A 17,916-nucleotide genomic window follows, 5' to 3' on the forward strand; every position below is an offset into this window, starting at 1 on the left:
AAAGAGTGTTTTCTTCACAGTTTGTTTTGACTTCTAAGTCATGGCAAAACAAACAAACTGGGTTTGAATCCACTTCTTAAAAAAAAAAGTTTAATAAAGCCCACAGAAAACTAAGATTGCAGATTTCTCTTAGTTTTGAGAACTGAGAGTTTAGATTTCCCCAGAAATTAATCTGTCTGCTCATTGGCTGTGACCAAACCCACCCTGCTTCTTGGTGCTGGATGAACTCATCTGGAAGTGGAAGAATAGTGAATAAACACTATTCTGTGAGAGCAGATCCTTCCAGTGAGTGTTGACACACGTTTTCAGGATGGACTTGAGCAGAATGTCCTGCCTCTGCTGCATCCTTCCAACTGTGAAGTTGCCTAATAACTAACTTGTAAATTTAATTTTTTGATGAAAGGCATGTTGTTGCTGAGAGTTTTTTGAAACCATTCAAAGTACCTACTCAGAAAATTCCTGCTTGTATGGGGAAATTCTAGCAAATTTTAATAATCTGGTGTGAATATAACAGATAAAATAATGATATTTCAGAGCAGATCTTTTTCTGAAATTTGTATAGTAGGAAAGAAATGTTTCTTGGCAAAGGATGTAACTGTGTCTTCTACACATCTTCCTTCTGTGCTTGCACTTAGCACTATTCATAATCAGCTTTAGTGCTGTAATTCTGTATTAATTTTATGGGTTGCATATGCCATGTGCTGGGCCAAAAGCATTTTGGCATTTTACATTCTGGATGCGTAATCCTCGAGTGTGTGTTTTCTTCTGTGTGCTCCTCTGAAAGGGAGATGAGCTACCCTGAAAACCATCCTGTAATTACCCACTTGAGGGATACCAAGGCCAAAAAACAAGAAAGGGAAATCACAAGAGGTGCCAGACTCCTGTGTGAGGGGTTGCAGATACAACAGCTGCCTGTGTCTGGTGTCTCTCTCTCTCTCTCTGCTGAGCACAAACACCTGCATAAATCTGTTGTGTCCTCCTTCAGCCGAAGCCAAAAGCATTTATTTTGCCATTGCACAAGCAGAACTGATGAAAATCTAAAAATTAAAAAAAAAAAAAAAACCAAACCACAAGACGTGTGATACCTGTAGATAACAGGGGAACATGGTGACTTAAAACTTCCTTGCACTGGGGGTGGCGGATCCAAGACTTCCTCAGGAAGCCTGTTCCAATGCCTGACAACCTTTTGGTGAAGAAATTTCCCCTAAATTCCAGTCTAAACCTGCCCTGGCCCAGCCTGAGGCCGTTCCCTCTGCTCCTGTCCCCGTTCCCTGGAGCACAGCCCGACCCCCGGCTGTGCTGTTGTGAGGGTCCCCAGGAGGAGGTGAGAGATGAGAATTGACTCCAAGTTCTCAGAAGGATCATTTATTATATAATGATATTATATAATGTTACAAGAAAATTATATACTAAAACTATACTAAAGAAAGAGAGACATCAGAAAGCTAGAAAAGAATGAATAATAAAAACCTGTGAGAGACTCAGAGTCTGACACAGCTGGCTGTGATTGGCCATTAACTAAAACCAATTCACATGCTGGGTAAACAATTCTCCAAATCACATTCCAGAGCAGCAAAACATGGAGAAGCTGAAGCTTCCCAGCTTCTCAGGAGAAAAAATCCTGCTGAGGGGATTTTTCAGAAAATGTCAGGGTGACACCCCCCGGCTGTGCCCTCCTGGCAGGAGCTGTGCAGAGCCACAAGGGCCCCCTGAGCCTCCTTTGCTCCAGGCTGAGCCCCTTCCCACGGCCTCTCGGCCCCCTGGGCACCCCCGGGCTGTGCCCAGCTGCTGGCACAGCACCCCAGGGCCCTTTCCTGTGGGAATCCATACAATCAGAGGGGTTTGGGAAAGCTGAGAAGGCAGGCCTCAGAGACAGCGGAACTGTGATTAGAGCTAAGCAGTAGCCATGAGATAGGTCAGCAGAAAAATTATGTAAGAATAAAAGTAAGACAAAGAAATGAAAGGACAAATAGAACAATGGTGTATGTATTAACACTTGTCTAGAATAAATCCCTAAGCTGCAGAAAAGTTTATCTAGAGAGCTATTAGGAAGCTCTAAGCTTAATAATGGAGCTCTGTGCATTGTGTTTGAAGGCTCACAAGCAGGTATTGTATTTGAAATAAGCAAGCATTGTTTAACCAAAGGTATGTGTGCTTATAGTGGTTGGATAGAACTACTGTCAATGTGCTTTTGCTTTGTGTGATTGGTCAAAAAACTTTTAAAGTGAGTTGTGACATTAAGTTCTTGGTCTGCTGCCTGAGACGTGAGCTGCTGGCATCTTCCCATTGCCATAACCATGTAATGAGACTGATGCTGGAAAATAAAACAGCTCAAGGCACGTTCCTTAGCAGGCCCATCCCTTTTGTCATTTGTACAGAGACCCTGGTCAGTGATATTTTCCAGCCCCTTTCCCCCATCCTGGAGCTGCAGGTGGTTGTTGTGACCCAAGGGCAGGATCCAACACCTCACACTGTTGTCCCTCACCCCACTGGCGTGTACGTGATCCCCCTGATCCTCCTTCTGGGCCTCTTGGACGTGGGTAATGCATTTGATGTGAAAAAAGACAGTCATTTGTTTTTAAAATTTTTAAAGTTTGATAGTAATAAAGTGGTTATAAAAATAGTAATACAATTAGAGTAATAATAATTTGGACAATTTGGATTAGGACAATATGAGACAATAGAAACAAAGAGTTATGGACGTCCGGGTACCTTTTTCTGGGCAGCACAAGCCCAAAAAAGGACCCACGTTAACAGAGGATTAACCCTTAAAAACAACAGCCTGTTGCATATTCATACCTCTCATATATGATGCATGAATTCCATTCAAACACAGGGTTCTGTCTGGTCGGTGTCATCGTCCTGCCTGAGCAAGACAGGAAGAAGTTCGTTTCTTCTGATAAGAGAGTAATGAATTCTCTTTCTCTGAAAGATTTAGGTGTCCTGTGGCTGCTATCTCGCTGCAAGTCCTTTCTTTTAAAAAAAAAAAAATCTTACTTAGCATAGTTTCTATTTTAACATTTTGTTATAACCTAAAACTATATTTAACACATTACTTCAGAAAATTAAGACAGCATAACTTTCTAACATAACACATATAATATTCATTTTAATATTTGTGGAAAGCAGTGACACCTCTGAGTATGCTCTGCTTGAGCCTCTTCCTCAGCTCTGCTTGTTGGCTGATTAGAGTGCTGCCCAGAGGCTACTTTACTGATGCTTCTTTGACAAAGAATCCTCCTGGTTTATTCACCATGGACACAGTCCTGAGCACCTGGTAATTACTGGCCTGGTTTAAACTGGCCCTGTTTAAACTGGCCCACCAAATGAAGAGGCTGTAGTTGCCCTACCTATAAAAGCTTAGGCAGAACAGGGCAGAAATTGTACTCTCATCAAGAAGTCTGGCTGGTTTTTTACTATGGTCACGTGTATATATGTGTATTAACTTATATATGCATGATCATTAAAAAACTTTCATGTATTTTCTATAGTATATTAAAAAGTATATGTATAAAGAAGGCAAATCAGCATCCTCATTTGGATGTTTTGCCTTTTTTTCCCTTCTAAAGTATAAGAGCTGTGTAGAAGGGACTGTACTGCAAGACAAGTTCTAAGCTGTAACACACAACCATTCATGGTGCCATGGGCTTCAAGAAGAAAAGTTTCTGCACAAGAGAAAGAAAGCTGGCTTTGCTGTGATTTTCTTTTGCTAATCCAGATTTGTAAAAGGTTTTTTGGCACAGCAAGTCCTTAAAAGTGTCACAGTGGTTTGATTAGGACTTTACTGTATGGGGTGATAACCTGTTTGCTTCAGACCTGAGAGATGCTGTCAATGCTTCCATGCCTGAGGCAGAGTAAGACAAATATATTTTTATGGATTTTTTTGTGTGTGTGTACATATATTTGTATAAGAATGGAAGATAAAACTTTGATTTCTTTTTTCTTCTCAAGGGAGGAATCTGTCCCTTTGTCCTTGAGGAAAGACAGTGAAAATTTTAGCACCAAAAAATAAACTCCAGTGAGTGATGCTTTCACACCATTTTAGAAGATTAGAGCAGAAGAGATTCTGCCTGTGTTTTAGAAAAGGTTCTTTTATTTTAATACTAGGAGAAGTCATGGCAGCTAGCAGTACAGATCTGAGGCATTAAGGAGGCTCTTAACAGCCAAGGAAATTTTAACTGCCAAACACCTTATTGATGTGCTTTTTTTTCCCCCAGAAAAATAGTTTCATTATTGTAAATACCGGATTTTAAGTGAATGTAATTGTTTGTCCCTAGAAAAAGCTCCTCTGAGGCATCCAGAGAGTAACAAATTGTCTCCACATGGTGGCACTGGATGTCAGGGAGAGTGGACTGGACAAGCGTCCAGCCCTGTGAGGAAAAAATTACTTTAATTAGCCAGCATTAGGGAGATAATCTGCCTGCCATGTGACACAGAAATATTAGGCATGGCTTGAAAACTTGAGCTCTCCTGATCAATCATGAATCTGAATGGAAGAGCTCAGTAATTGTAATAAAAATAAAGCCACATTTAGCTGCTTTCAGCTTTAGCAGTGCAGTAACTTCTGCCTCAAAGATTTTGTTGTGTTCCAAAAATTGTTTCCCACTGGAAGTGTTGCCCTTAAGACAATACCTCAGAGATAACTCAGGTTATTACTGCTTCCTGTAGCTCGGTCAACTCCTTGTAAAAAAATACTCTTGCAGTTTGATGGGACTGCTGTACAATCCTGTTGAATGTTTCTCTTAAATTGATGGGAAATGTTCAAAAAGTAAGTTTTGGACCAAGGAGGCATGAAAATACTGGAAGTATTTGGACAGGTAATTTTAATCTGGCTGCAGAGGTATCATAAGCAAAATTGGCTCAGTCCATTTTGCTTATAAATAAACAAACAAAAAAAAGTCTAATAAAAAAATCAAAATAATCATTACCCTGAGATGATGCACCCTTCCCATCTGCAGGAAACATCTCAACCTCTTATCCTTCCTGCTGTTTCTGAAGATATTTCTTTAATTGAAACATTAATTTCTTTTCAAGGCCTCAGAAATATCTTGCTGCTTTTTTTTTTTCTTCTTGGATTTTTTAGCATGTAGTGCCAAAGAAAGGAAAACCCACTGTATCAACAGTGGTAGACAGGTACTTTTAAACTGAAGAAATAAATTAAAATTTATAATTAAAACTGTTTTTAACAGTCCTCTGTGTTTCACATGTAACCCACCCCTTGGAGATCCTTGGGTAGTTTAAATGCATGTGAAAATTGGGGAAGCATAATTAATTCCAGCAGTATTTAGCCAATTGTTTTAGGCTTCTGGAGGAAATGCTGGAAATAATGCTTTCTGAATAAAAGGTCTTCAATAGAAGCTGTGGCAGATAAAATTCATGACCATAACTTCCACTAGCCATATTTATAAGTATCATCTCTCTTTGTTCCAACTGCGACTCCAAACTACATCAATGTCAGCCTTGCTGCATTGGTAGTGCTTCTTCTCCTATAAGTTAAATAATTTGCAGAAATCTTTTTCCTCTTATACAGCAGAGGCCTCCTATTCTTGGATTTTCAGCTAAATGGAAAATACAATTTTTCAGCATTTTAAAAAAGTAAATATACATGACAAAACACAAGCCTGTTAAGTATCTCCGCGCTGTGGATCTTTGCAAAGACATTTATATAATAGTGTGCATTTGACCTGAATGTTTCACTTGATTAGATGTAGGTGGTGATGTTTGTCAGAGCTCAGCCATCAGCCCTGGCTGTTTTCTCTGCTAATGAAAAAGCAAATGTCAGGTTTCTTTCTGTCCTTATTAACCCCATGCTTATTCCTGCTCAGGAATGCATGCCTGGATACAAAACCTCCACTTCCTCCAGAGAGGGCAGGAACTCTTAGGAAACAAGACCAAAAAAAAACCCCTCAAAAAACAAGAACAACAAAAAAACCCAAACAAAACCAAACCAAGAAAACAAAACAAAACCAAAAGAACAAAACAAACAACAAACAAACAAACAAAAAACCCAAACAAACAAACAAAAAAAATCCCAAAGCAAAACAAAAAAGGGGAAAAAAATAACAAAAAAACCAAACCCAACAACAACGACAAAAACAAAAACAAACAAAAAAAAAGGGAAAAAAAGGGGGGGGGGGAGAAAAAAAAAGGGAAAAAAAGGACATTTCAGACTCTCTCTGTGCCATTTACTCCCATCCTGTTACTGCTGTGGAAATACAAGTTGTGGCTCACAAACCACAGTGCAGCCACTGAAACAAGAGGAAGCACCTGGGTCCCAGCACAGCCAGCAAGGAAACGTGTGCCTCGTGTCCACTCCAGTGAATGCTGAGAGGCTGCCTGACCTCAGGGTGAGGAAACCCTGTTCCTACCACCATCCTTACAGGAAAAATGTCAGTGATCACCCGCTTGGGAACAAATTTCACCCGTGCCCACCAATCCAGCGCGTTCACAGTGCCAAATTTTCATCTCTCCTTCACTGACTGCTGTAAGGAGTTATAAAGTTAGAATAATGCACTATCCTGCACCTTAAATTTTATGTTGTCTTACTTTTTGCATATTACTATAAAACAATATGAACTTCAACCAGTTTTGTAGGTAAAAGCTGGGAAAAATCAGACTAAGTAGTTTGTTAAGCAGAAGCACCTGGGATAGACTGTGGGAACCAGAGAGGATGGTTTTCTTCTAATGTTAAAGTTGTGCTTGCACTTCTTTATTACATTAGAGCCATGCAGAGCCATGTTTACACTCAGTCATCTTGTGTTTTCCCAGGGCTGCCTGGAGATTCTGCCAAAGTGGCAAATAATGAAAAATCAGTGTGGCATCTGACAAGACTTAGTAGTGCACAGCTTTTTCTGGTTGCTTCTTTAAAGTCTTTTTCCCCACAGAAATTAGTAAGGATTTAATAAGAAAATAATAAGGATTTAATGCTATTGTTCACATAAATATCTGATCTTTTGTTGCTGGGCCCACCCATGACCAACAAGGGCTTATGAACTCAGAGTTTCCTCTGTGGTCTCTAGAGATGGAGAGCCATTTGAAGGCACATCAAATTAATCTAATTTAAGTGCTCCAAGTCATTATCTGGAGTACTTGTACTCATCTTGTGGTCAGATGCATACTTTCACGTCTTTCCCTTCACTTTTTAGTCAATTCTCAGCTCGAAACAGAATTTTTCCATTTGACCCTCTGTGCATAGCAGGGGTCTCTATTTTAAAATTAAATCAGGTTTGTGTCTTCAAGTTTACTCACTTCCTATTTGACAAGGTGTTCTCTTCTCACAAATATCTTTGTGCTTTACCTCTCCTATTTTATTTTGTAAGTGTATTCAAACTTTTCTGTCTTCACAGTTTCTCTTCCCTGTAAAGACTGGAGAAAAAAGTATCAGCATGCTCAAGTTATTCCTAGGGCTGATGTCCAGATTTATTCTTTACCAAACACTATGACAGCAAAAGGCCACTGTACTCGCTCTTGTCTTGGCTAAGGGCATAAACTGAAAACAGAAAATCACATTAGATTTTTTCTGGGCTCTTCTTCCAGATCTTTCAGCTAAGTTTAAGAGACTTAAGGAGTCACGTAGTCCACCCATTGAGAAGGTAAAACTTAACCACCAGACACATATTCTGTTGTGCTTCTTTCAGCTCTTCTTCCTCCAGAAAAAGAGCTCTTTTTTCCTTTCAGCTCTTTTTCCTTCTAAAGTATAAGAGCTGTGTAGAAGGGACTGTACTGCAAGACAAGTTCTAAGCTGTAACACACAACCATTCATGGTGCCATGGGCTTCAAGAAGAAAAGTTTCTGCACAAGAGAAAGAAAGCTGGCTTTGCTGTGATTTTCTTTTGCTAATCCAGATTTGTAAAAGGTTTTTTGGCACAGCAAGTCCTTAAAAGTGTCCTCTTTTAAGTGTAACTCTTAAAAGTTCTCCCTCTCCTCCAGGGAGAAAATTCCATGCCTTGGAGATAATCTTCTTCGTCAGTCCTCCACAACACACGTAGGCTTGGCACAATCTGCTGTAGCAGTAGGGCTCTAAAGTCCTCTTTGTTAAAAGGCCATTTTGTGTTGTGCTCCCTCTTAAACCTTTTCCTGCTCAGTTCCTATTTTCTTGAGTCCTAATCTCCGTTTTGTCAAAATCATGGGATCATGGAGTTGAAGGATCATGAAATGGTTTGGTTTGGAGGGGCCTTAAATCCCATCCAGTGCCACCATGGCAGGGACACCTTCCACTGCCCCAGGGTGCTCCAAGCCCCAGTGTCCATCCTGGCCTTGGCCACTGCCAGGGACCAGGGGCAGCCACAGCTGCTCTGGGAATTCCATCCCAGCCCCTGCCCACCCTGCCAGGGAACAATTCCCAGTTCCCAAGATCCCAGCCAGCCCTGCCCTCTGGCAGTGGGAAACACTTCCCCCTTGTGCTGCTACTACATCTTCTTATTAAAAAAGTGCCTCTCCAGCTCTCCTGGAGCCCCCTTAGGCCCTGCAAGGGGGTCTGAGCTCTCCCTGGAGCCTTTTCCTCTCCAGGTGGACACCCCCAGCTCTCCCAGCCTGGCTCCAGCCCTCAGAGCATCTTTTGGCCTCCTCTGGACCCACTCCAGGAACTCCACACCTTTCTTGCACTCGCATCTTTCTTGCAGTTGAGTGTCATAATTTTCTCCATCACACCTTCAAGCCCATATCCTGTTTGCTGCTGACTCCACTTATATTTGTGGTCACACCTGAGCATCTGATAGTACTTTATCTTATTCAATATGCTTATATGGACAATCAGTTTTATCAGGTACCTCTTTGTCTTGTGCTGCCCCATCCTTACTAGGGCTTTTTTTGCCCTGATTCCCAAGAACCTGTGGCATTGTCTTTAAAGATTATACATTTTCACAATCATAGTTATTTTCTTTTATAATAGTTACTTTTGTTCATAAGGACACTGGGAGAACACAGAGCCCATCCACAAATGTCTGGCGGATATTTTAGCAGGGAAAACACAGCCTTTTTCATCACAGCATTACAACTGCACCTTAAAGTCAGTCAGCCAGTCACAGATTCAGTGATTTGTGGGCAGCTGTGCACAGTTCTTGTTTAAACATTTCTGTAAAGTTTTTATTTGTACTGTGAGGGGCATTTGATGTGGAGTTCAAAGCATTTCCAAACAAACCTGTGCCAGGAGAAGGGATGTAAGAAAGTCCCACAACATGGTGCCTGTTTTTCTTGGTAGCTAAGGATAGAAATGACAGTGATTTATGACACTTCTGAAAACCAGTTGAGCCCCAGGACTGCCAAATTAGAGTAATGTGCACAGAGAAGCTCTCAAAACAATGTCGTGTGTTTTCCCTTTGTGTGAGTCAGAGCTCCACTTGAGAGCCTCCAGCTACTCAAAAACTCACCCGCTTTTCTCTCTCAGCAAGTTCAGGGGGTGCTGCCAGCTCCAGAAATTCAATTATGGCCATTTGATGCTTTACTTAAAACCCAGTTCCTACTGGCTTGTGACCACGTGAGAACCTCAGCTTCCATTTAGAGAAAAATTAAGATTCTGGCCTTCAAAAGGCAGGATTTAAGGGCAAGTGGGACCTAAACACACACAACCATCTCACAAAATGAAGGAGGAGGAGGAGGAGAAGAAGGAGAAACATTATTTGTTGGACGTCAGACAAACATCTACTGGAGTAATTCTGCTGTAATTGGTTTTGCCCAGGGAAAAACTCATGTTGGCTCCAAATAGTGCACTGAAAAAACATTGATTTCAAGTTTTTGTTTGTAATGACAAGAAAAGGCTGTGAATGGGACAATGAGATTTTTCATCACTGTTTTTATGTTTTAAAGAAGACGTCATTTAGTCATTTAATATGAAACTTTCTGGAGAATTTTCAGAGAAATGCCTTTCATTGGAAAATGCAGTATCTGCAGGATCAAAATCCTCTGCAGGGGACCACATTTTTTCTGAAACAAAAGCAAACTCAGAGAATCTTTTACACAATTAAGAGTTTACTATAAATATCTATCAAAAGAGAGTGTCTTTTCTTTCTCAGTGAAGAAGCCCTCTATGTTTAAGAGGTTGTGCAGAAAAATGAAATCAGTTAAGTCTACCAGCACACCAGGTTCTTCTGAACTGGAAAAAATCAGAGAGCATGATATTTTGCCCCCTCTATTGTGATGAAGAACCAGGTGGATGCTGATGACAGTAAATTTAGGCCAAAATATTCATGTGACCATTTAGAATTCTCTGAAATTAAATATACTTAGACAAGCAGCATATGAAGGGGAGAAATAGCTCATTTTGCAGCTGTTCCTGATGTTATTGCAGCAGTGACAGAGCAAGGCTGTGCCTTGTGGTGTGAGGGCACTGCCTTGCTGAAAATCCAGCATTCCAGGCACCCTCAGTGCCCTGCAGGTGTGGATGCAGTGCTGATCAGCAGGGACTGATCAATTGTTTAAGGATGGGTTGGCTGCTCTCTGTGAAGCCAGGGTGTCTTGGAGAAGTGACTCAAGTGCAGCTCTTTGGCACAGGTCCCTGGTAGATGCCCAGATGAGAGGATGCTGAGGTTTTGATGCCAGCTGGGGTCCAAGTACAAATCACAAACGGGATGGGACTGCTAAGGAACGTGCCTTGAGCTGTTTTATTTTCCAGCATCAGTCTCATTACATGGTTATGGCAGTGGGAAGATGCCAGCAGCTCACATCTCAGGCAGCAGACCAAGAACTTAATGTCACAACTTACTTTAAAAGTTTTTTGACCAATCACACAAAGCAAAAGCACATTGACAGTAGTTCTATCCAACCACTATAAGCACAGGTACCTTTGGTTAAACAATGCTTGCTTATTTCAAATACAATACCTGCTTGTGAGCCTTAAAGCACAATGCACAGAGCTCCATTATTAAGCTTCAACCTTCCTAATATCTCACTAGATAAACTTTTCTGTAGCTTAGGGATTTATCCTAGACAAGTGTTAATACACAGACCATTGTTCTATTTGTCCTTGCTTTTCTACTTTTTAAATAATTTTTCTGCCGACCAATCTCATGGCTGCTGCTTAGCTCCAATCACAGTTCCGCTGTCTCTGAGGCCTGCCTTCTGCAGCTTTCCCAAAACCCTCTGATTTTGAGGATTCCCACAAGGTGTCTCTGCTGACTGCAGAGGGTGAAAGGCTGCAGAGGGTGACAGCTCCTGATGGGACCTGTGCCCAGCAGGGCTTCTGAGGTGGCAGGAGAGGTGGGACAGCAGGGTGAGACAGGGAGATCTGTGCATCCAGATTGTCAGAATGGCTGGGCATGGAGAGGAAGAGGTAAATGTGTGTGTTGTTTTGAATGAGCAATTGCCAAATCCTTGGAGGGCTGATCGCAGGGCAGGTCTACTGAAGAGGGGGAAGCTCTGCCCCGCAGGAGAAGAGGCTGTGGCACATCACCAGGCACTGCTGGGCTGGGAGTTTTTATTGCTCACCCCTTCAAAAGGAAGCATTTCAAATAATGTCTGTCAGAAGGTAAAAGGTAAACCGGATTTGTTAAATAAACTCTCTGACCAGGGCTAACAGCAGTATTGGCTTGCCGTGTATTTCTTTGTGGTATATACCCCAATTAATTTTTTTTTTAATTAAAAAGCCTGAGGCCTCTGTTTGAAGTCAAGTGAGGGTTTTGAACAATAACTCTTTTGTCTTACAGTTGACTGGCAATAAAGGAGTGAATTAATGAATCAATATTAGCTCCCACCAAACCAGAACAAAGTTTCCTGGGCAGGCAACAGGGAAAAGATCTGTCATACCACTGAAAAGCCTGAGAAACAAAAATGAGGAGTCTCCAGTTCTGATAAGCCATCTGCTCTCTTAAATTTCACAAGTGTTTCAGTATTATGTTATATCTTAGTTTTTGCATGCATTTCATGTGAAATTTGGTTTCATAATGTGGAAAGCCTTAAGAGCTACTAAGATGTAACACCATCAGGAAGGTTTATTGATAAATAACCTTGTGCTGGCAAAAGCAATGACCCCCCCATCCCCCCAATCTGGTAACATTTTCAGTGTTCGTTGCTGCAGCCTTTAGTTAGAAATCACCCCAGTTCCTTTCCTGAACCTGCCTTCAACAAGGCTGAATGAAATACTGGAAGGAGGTTTGAAAACCAGTGTTTGAGATTAATGAGAACCATTTAGGAGTAATGAAAACATTTTTTCCTCTTTATGGTGTTTAACAAGACTTCCCAGAGCAACGCTTATTGATCCTCTCTTTTTAAATTTTGACAAATCAGATATATCAAACGAGTCACAGAATCACAGGATAGACCAGGCTGGAAGATCCCTTTTGTGGAAAAGCAGCATCAAGGGGATTATCCAGCACCTTGTCCAATCCCACTTGAAAACCTCCAGTGATGGAGACCCCACCACGTCTGCAGGGAGTTTGTTCCAGTGTTTGATTATCCTCTCCATGAAAAAAAGGTCTTATTTCAAGATGAAATGGTTGCCATTTCTTATTAAAATAATTTGAGAAGGATAGATAACACAAGGAAGATGTTTAAATAGTCCTTTTATTTTCTTAAAGTGTTTAAACCATTAAAGTGGTTAACCATTTAAAGCTTTAGCTTTATCACATTAAGTTTAAAAACACTACAATCACACTTTTCAACATGCAAGTAAGTGATAGCTAAATGATCCCCCAGAATTCGGGCCCTGGAGTTTTCCCCTTGTTTTGTCTCACGGTCTCACAACAAGAACATAAGAAAGGTGACTGCTGGTGGTGTCAGGGGGTGTACAATGAGTGTAAAGAAGTGTGGCTATGGATGGCTGAGACTCTTGCAGTTTGCCATTAATAATCTGCTCCTTTACCAGATATGCCTTTGGTTTATGGCGTGATTACAACTTTAACACCTTAATAAGTGTCTCCAAGTATGCACACACCCTCTGAGCTGGTCTTTTCTTGTGCTTTCTTCCCAGGTGTTTTGATATGCAGGAAACTTCTGCTCCTTCCTTTCAGTCATTACACTTTTCTCCTACTCTCACGTGCACTTAAATGAAACCATGGTTTTGCAATTCTCTGTCCCCCAAGTCTTCTCTGCCTTCAGCCTTTTTTCCTACAGCTTCTCCCAATCCCCTCTCACAGCTGCTTTCCCTTTCTCTCCAGGCTCACAAACTGCTGCAATCGGTGTTTGTCTGCTCCCTTTTACCCTTGCTGTGCTCCTGTCCTGCTGCAGGTGTGGTTCCCACAGCTCTGCCACACCCTTGGGTCCTCCCCTCTGTCCTAAACTCTTTGTTTCTAAGAAGAGGTGACTGCACAGTCCTTTTCTGTAAGAGCCTAAATGGGAGATGTGGGACTCCAGGGCCTCTCCAAAATGCAGTTTATTCCATCCAAGAGGTTACAGCAGCCCAGGGTGGTGGGTGACAGAGCTGTGCCCACAGCTGTCAGCTCCAGCTGCAGGCAGGCCTGGAGACCCTTTGGGTTTGGTTACAATGCATTACAGACTTTTATTTTCTGAGCATCTTAATACAGTAGAACCAATCTATACCTTAACTATTATCTATAGCCTATCATAACTACTGTAATTACCATATTCATGTTACTGTTCTCCAATCACTAAAAGTCAGTACATTACAGTTTAAGCCAGAAGTTGTTTTTCAGTTTTCTTGCAGTGGGAAATTCTGAGACCTTTTTTCTCCTTGCAACTTTGCTGACTTGTTTGCCTGTGCTATCTTTCTGCTTGGTAAAAACATCTTGTTTGGGGTGGGTTTATCCTTTGCTCTAAGCCATAAAAACCCCTTCTAACTAACACACCCTTTACGTCCTTGGCTAGCCAATAAGACTGGCTCAGCAATTCTTTTCTTCTATATCAAAACTTGCTTCCATCTCTATTCCTTCATCAGACTCTACATTCAAAAAATCTTTCTGCTAAGCACACACATCTATGAGACTTTCTTGTCAAACTTCCATCCTTCCCAACAATTTTCCTCCCCACCTCTGCACCAAGGCTTAGGATGCACTTTCAATCTGCAGCCTAAAGCCAATTTAATCATCAGCTGCTCTGCTGGAAGAGGCAGCCCTGGTGCTCTGTCTTCAGTTTCCCCTCTCTCTGCCCATCTCTTGAGATGCTAACTGGTCTGATGACAATGTCTTTGTTTTTCTTCACTTTTCTTCACTTTTAATTCCTCAGGTGAATTTTCTACACCTGATTTATGCTGCAGTTGCGTAACAGCTGTGTCTGATGCAAAGGGAGTGGTGGCAGCCTGTGGGGCTGGAAGGTGGGGTGGGGGGTGAGTTTGCCTGTTTCTGTCACACACAGTGACTTTGTTGGACTGTGAAAAGCCTCTCTCAAAGCAAGAATCAGGGAGGTGGATGGTTGGCTGCAGACTTTTCCAGCAGAAAAGGTCCTCAGTTCCTTGGTGGAAGCACCAAGATATGGACAACCTGGAGGAGATTGGAGGAGGGAGTAGAAATGGAAGGGAACTTCTCACTGCTGCCTGCCCAAAAGCATTCCACAGTAGCTTAGGTTCTCTTTGTTGGCTTGGTGATTTTTCATTAATGCTTCAAAGCAAAGGAAAAAAGGCTGAAAAAATGGTGTTATTTGAGACCATTGCTGATTTTTGAAATATCAGGCTAGAGAAAGTGAGGGCTGTATTAACCAATTGCTTTTCAAAACAGGAATGTAGATGAACTTTATTGACCTATAATATGATTCAAGTTAATAGTTATAAATTTTTTGTGTATTTCTATTAGTAAATAAAAGTTTTTTTGACACAGAAAAATGTAGTAATTCACAGTGAAGCTTTGCTGCTTTTGAAATATCTTTTTCAAACTATGTAAAAGTATGTACCATACTTTTCCCTTGTTTGTCACAGTTCAAGAGTGTGCTCCATTTAGTACAGAATCCTTCAGATTAATCTTAATTAATGTGTTGTGGCCCTTTCAAATAAAACCCATTACATTTGTTATTACCTTTTAAAACAGAATTAAGTCATTTGCCCCAGTCATGGAAAATGTGAGCTGATCTTGAATGTAAATTAACTGCAGTAGTAAATAGCTTTGTCTGTGTGTGTTTCCTTATGTGGACTCACATGCTTTTATCTTTAATTAAGGACACTAATTTTACTTTTGGAGAATTATAAATTCCATGAGTCAGAACATTAAGTGGTTAGCATTAAGATATGCTAGTTACTATTCTATTTGGAAAAGAGAATTGCATAACTGATCTTTTGTCACATGAAATCTTAATGCTCTCCGTTGAAATGTTTGCAGCCTTTGTTCAGGTAGCATTCTTTACACTGAATAACTGCTTTTATGACCATTTTCCTAAATTACTGTACATTATACTCAGTTATTTCCTGCTCTAAATGCAGTGTATGACATTAGATCAGTGGCAACAGCAAACTGTGGGGGGAGAAGTCCCAGTTTGGCTGCATCAATGTGAGCTGTTGCATTGCTGGGCGTGTAAAACATTCAACATGGAATTTCCATGGGTTTCTCTGAGAAAGCACTGCCACCTTTGTCATCTCTGGGTTAGCCAGAAGGATGACTTTAATGTCTTTAAAGACCAAATTTAACCAAAACAGTGAGTAACAATCACTTGGGCGGTACCAGCTTCCTCATCTGGGATTCTGCAGCACATTGTGTAGAAATTTTAGCTGTGTGGGCTTACTTAAGGGAGCTACCTCTTCCTTTCATGACACACTCTCAAAGGATGACATCATTGTGAGAAGGGGCACTTTTTTTTGTAAAGGAAGCAGGATTCTTGAAAGGGAAGAACATACTCACCATTCCAAATTGCTCTGAAGGTCAGCAATTGTGTCCCAACCTTTCTGCTGAGACAATCCTGCCTCACTTCTCAGCAGCAGCTCTCAGCTCTGCAAAGTTGTTGAAAATCAGGGCAAAATCAAACTGCAGGAAAGCCAGCAGCCTGCTCATTAAGCTTTCACATATCTCTTCATCCTCATTATTCCAAAGGGCTTTATGTTATTTCGAGATGACTTTTAAGGCAAGCTAACTAATGTGGGTTAGGTAGTGGTTATAATTCCTTGCTAAAATCTGTTCAGTGATGTTATTCTGGGGTTATTTTAATGAGAGTTGGACATAAAATGTGTCTTGGTTGGCATTACTGAACTGCATCACATCAAATCACAATTCCTACATAATGCCTTTTGTAAGGCATCCTTCTTTAATCTTCAGAATTGTAGCAATAAAATTGCACATTACTTGTTTAATTACCAGTAAGCCTATGGATTAAACATAGATCTATCTGGCCACTCTTATTCTGCTCTATCCGTGCAAAGTATAAGTTTAAATCAGTGTTTTTCTGGAGCTGCCAGCCACCAGATATCTAGCAATCTCTTATTTGCACACACCACCCAAATTTTACCCAGCTGTCTGCATAAACCTGCTGAAGGAAGAGAAGCAGAATCTTTTACAAACATTTATATTTTTGGCAGCAGAATTTCTGTCATGTTATGCTAGTTTCACATCTAGGCTGTACTGAGGCAAAATTGGGAAGTAGAGGAAAATATGGAGAAAGTAAATTAACTCTGAAATCTTGGCTTTTTTGGTAAGTTATGTAAATGATGTTAGGGCTGTTTTTGGTATGTCACAGTGCACACTAAAGAATACAAATGAAGGAAAAATAAATCAGTATGAGTGCAGGATAATTTGCAAACTACTTCTGCATCCAATGCCATCTCTGGGTTAAGATGATTTAAAGCTGCCTGTGTCATACTGATGGTTTGAAAAGATGTTGTCACCCCAAAACTTATCCTTATTTCTTTTTCTCCCTTCCTTCTGCAGACAGACAAAACAGCCTTCTCTGCCCCAAAATTTACTGTTTTCACCTTGTTCTTAGGCAGATTTTAGGAGTCTCCTTAGGCTGAGACCGTATAAACACACATCAGTGTTGCCCATCAGATTATGAATTATATTTACACTGAGTGCAAAACAAAATCTCTCACATCTTCCTCTGGCCATGCCAGGATTGCAGGCTCTCTGCTTTGTGCACAGGCTGAGGCAAAGTTACAGCAGTGGATGCAAAAGTGAGAAAATCACTTATGTTAGGGCAGGAGAGAAGGGAAGCTACGATCTCCAAAGTAAACCGTATTTATGGTGTGACTGTTCCTTCAGATTTCTGAACATTTTTAATCTCCCCAATACTTTATCCTTCTCACTTTGCCCTGGCAGCGATACGTATTTCCTGTCCAGGCTGAGCCTTTCTTTAAAAATGCTCCATTTTTTAAAATGTTTTCAGTTTTACACTGTCCCATAAAAAAAAAAAAAAAAAAAAAAAAAAAAAAAAAAAAAATCAGAAAAAAAAAACAAACATAAGTGGGAGAGCACAAGCAATTGTTGTGGAAAATGCTGGCTGATATGTGGATCACAGGATGAAATTCCAATGTAGAAGTGTGCTGAGTAGGTAGAGAAAGAGGTTGTGCCATTTCAAGGTTTTCTTCTGAGGTTACCACAGGGGAGCCAGGTGTGCTTCAGACAGTGCTACAAATGAGAAGTCAGGAGTCCTGCTGCTTGCTTACTACCCTCAGATAATGTCTAAATTACATTTTGAATGGTTTCTATTAAGGGAGATATTTCACACACCTGCCAAAGGAAACATTCCTGAACCAGGAAATGCATCAGTGAGAGGAACCTCGGCAGGAAAAAATCAGGTTTGCATGGTCCTTTCCCCTCTGAGTGGGGTGGCAGAGGACCTGCAAGAGGGACACCTGGGTACAGAGTGTGTGGCACACTGCTGCCTGTTCTTCTTGGGGGAGCAGCAATTCAGGGCCCCCACCTCCAGCACCCAAATGTAAGTAACAGATTCTGTGGGCAGACAAAAATAGAAGCACACTAACAAGCTGGTAGGAGCATCTCTTGAGTTGCAGTGAATGTCTCAGTACTGCAGTTATGGATTTAAATCAAAATTAGTTGTTGTTTTTGGGGGGTTCTTTTGGTGTTTTGGTTTTTTTTCCCCTGAAAGGCTGCCTAT

Source organism: Geospiza fortis, unplaced genomic scaffold (assembly GCF_000277835.1).
Source record: "Geospiza fortis unplaced genomic scaffold, GeoFor_1.0 scaffold1199, whole genome shotgun sequence".
Taxonomy (NCBI): Eukaryota; Metazoa; Chordata; class Aves; order Passeriformes; family Thraupidae; genus Geospiza; species Geospiza fortis.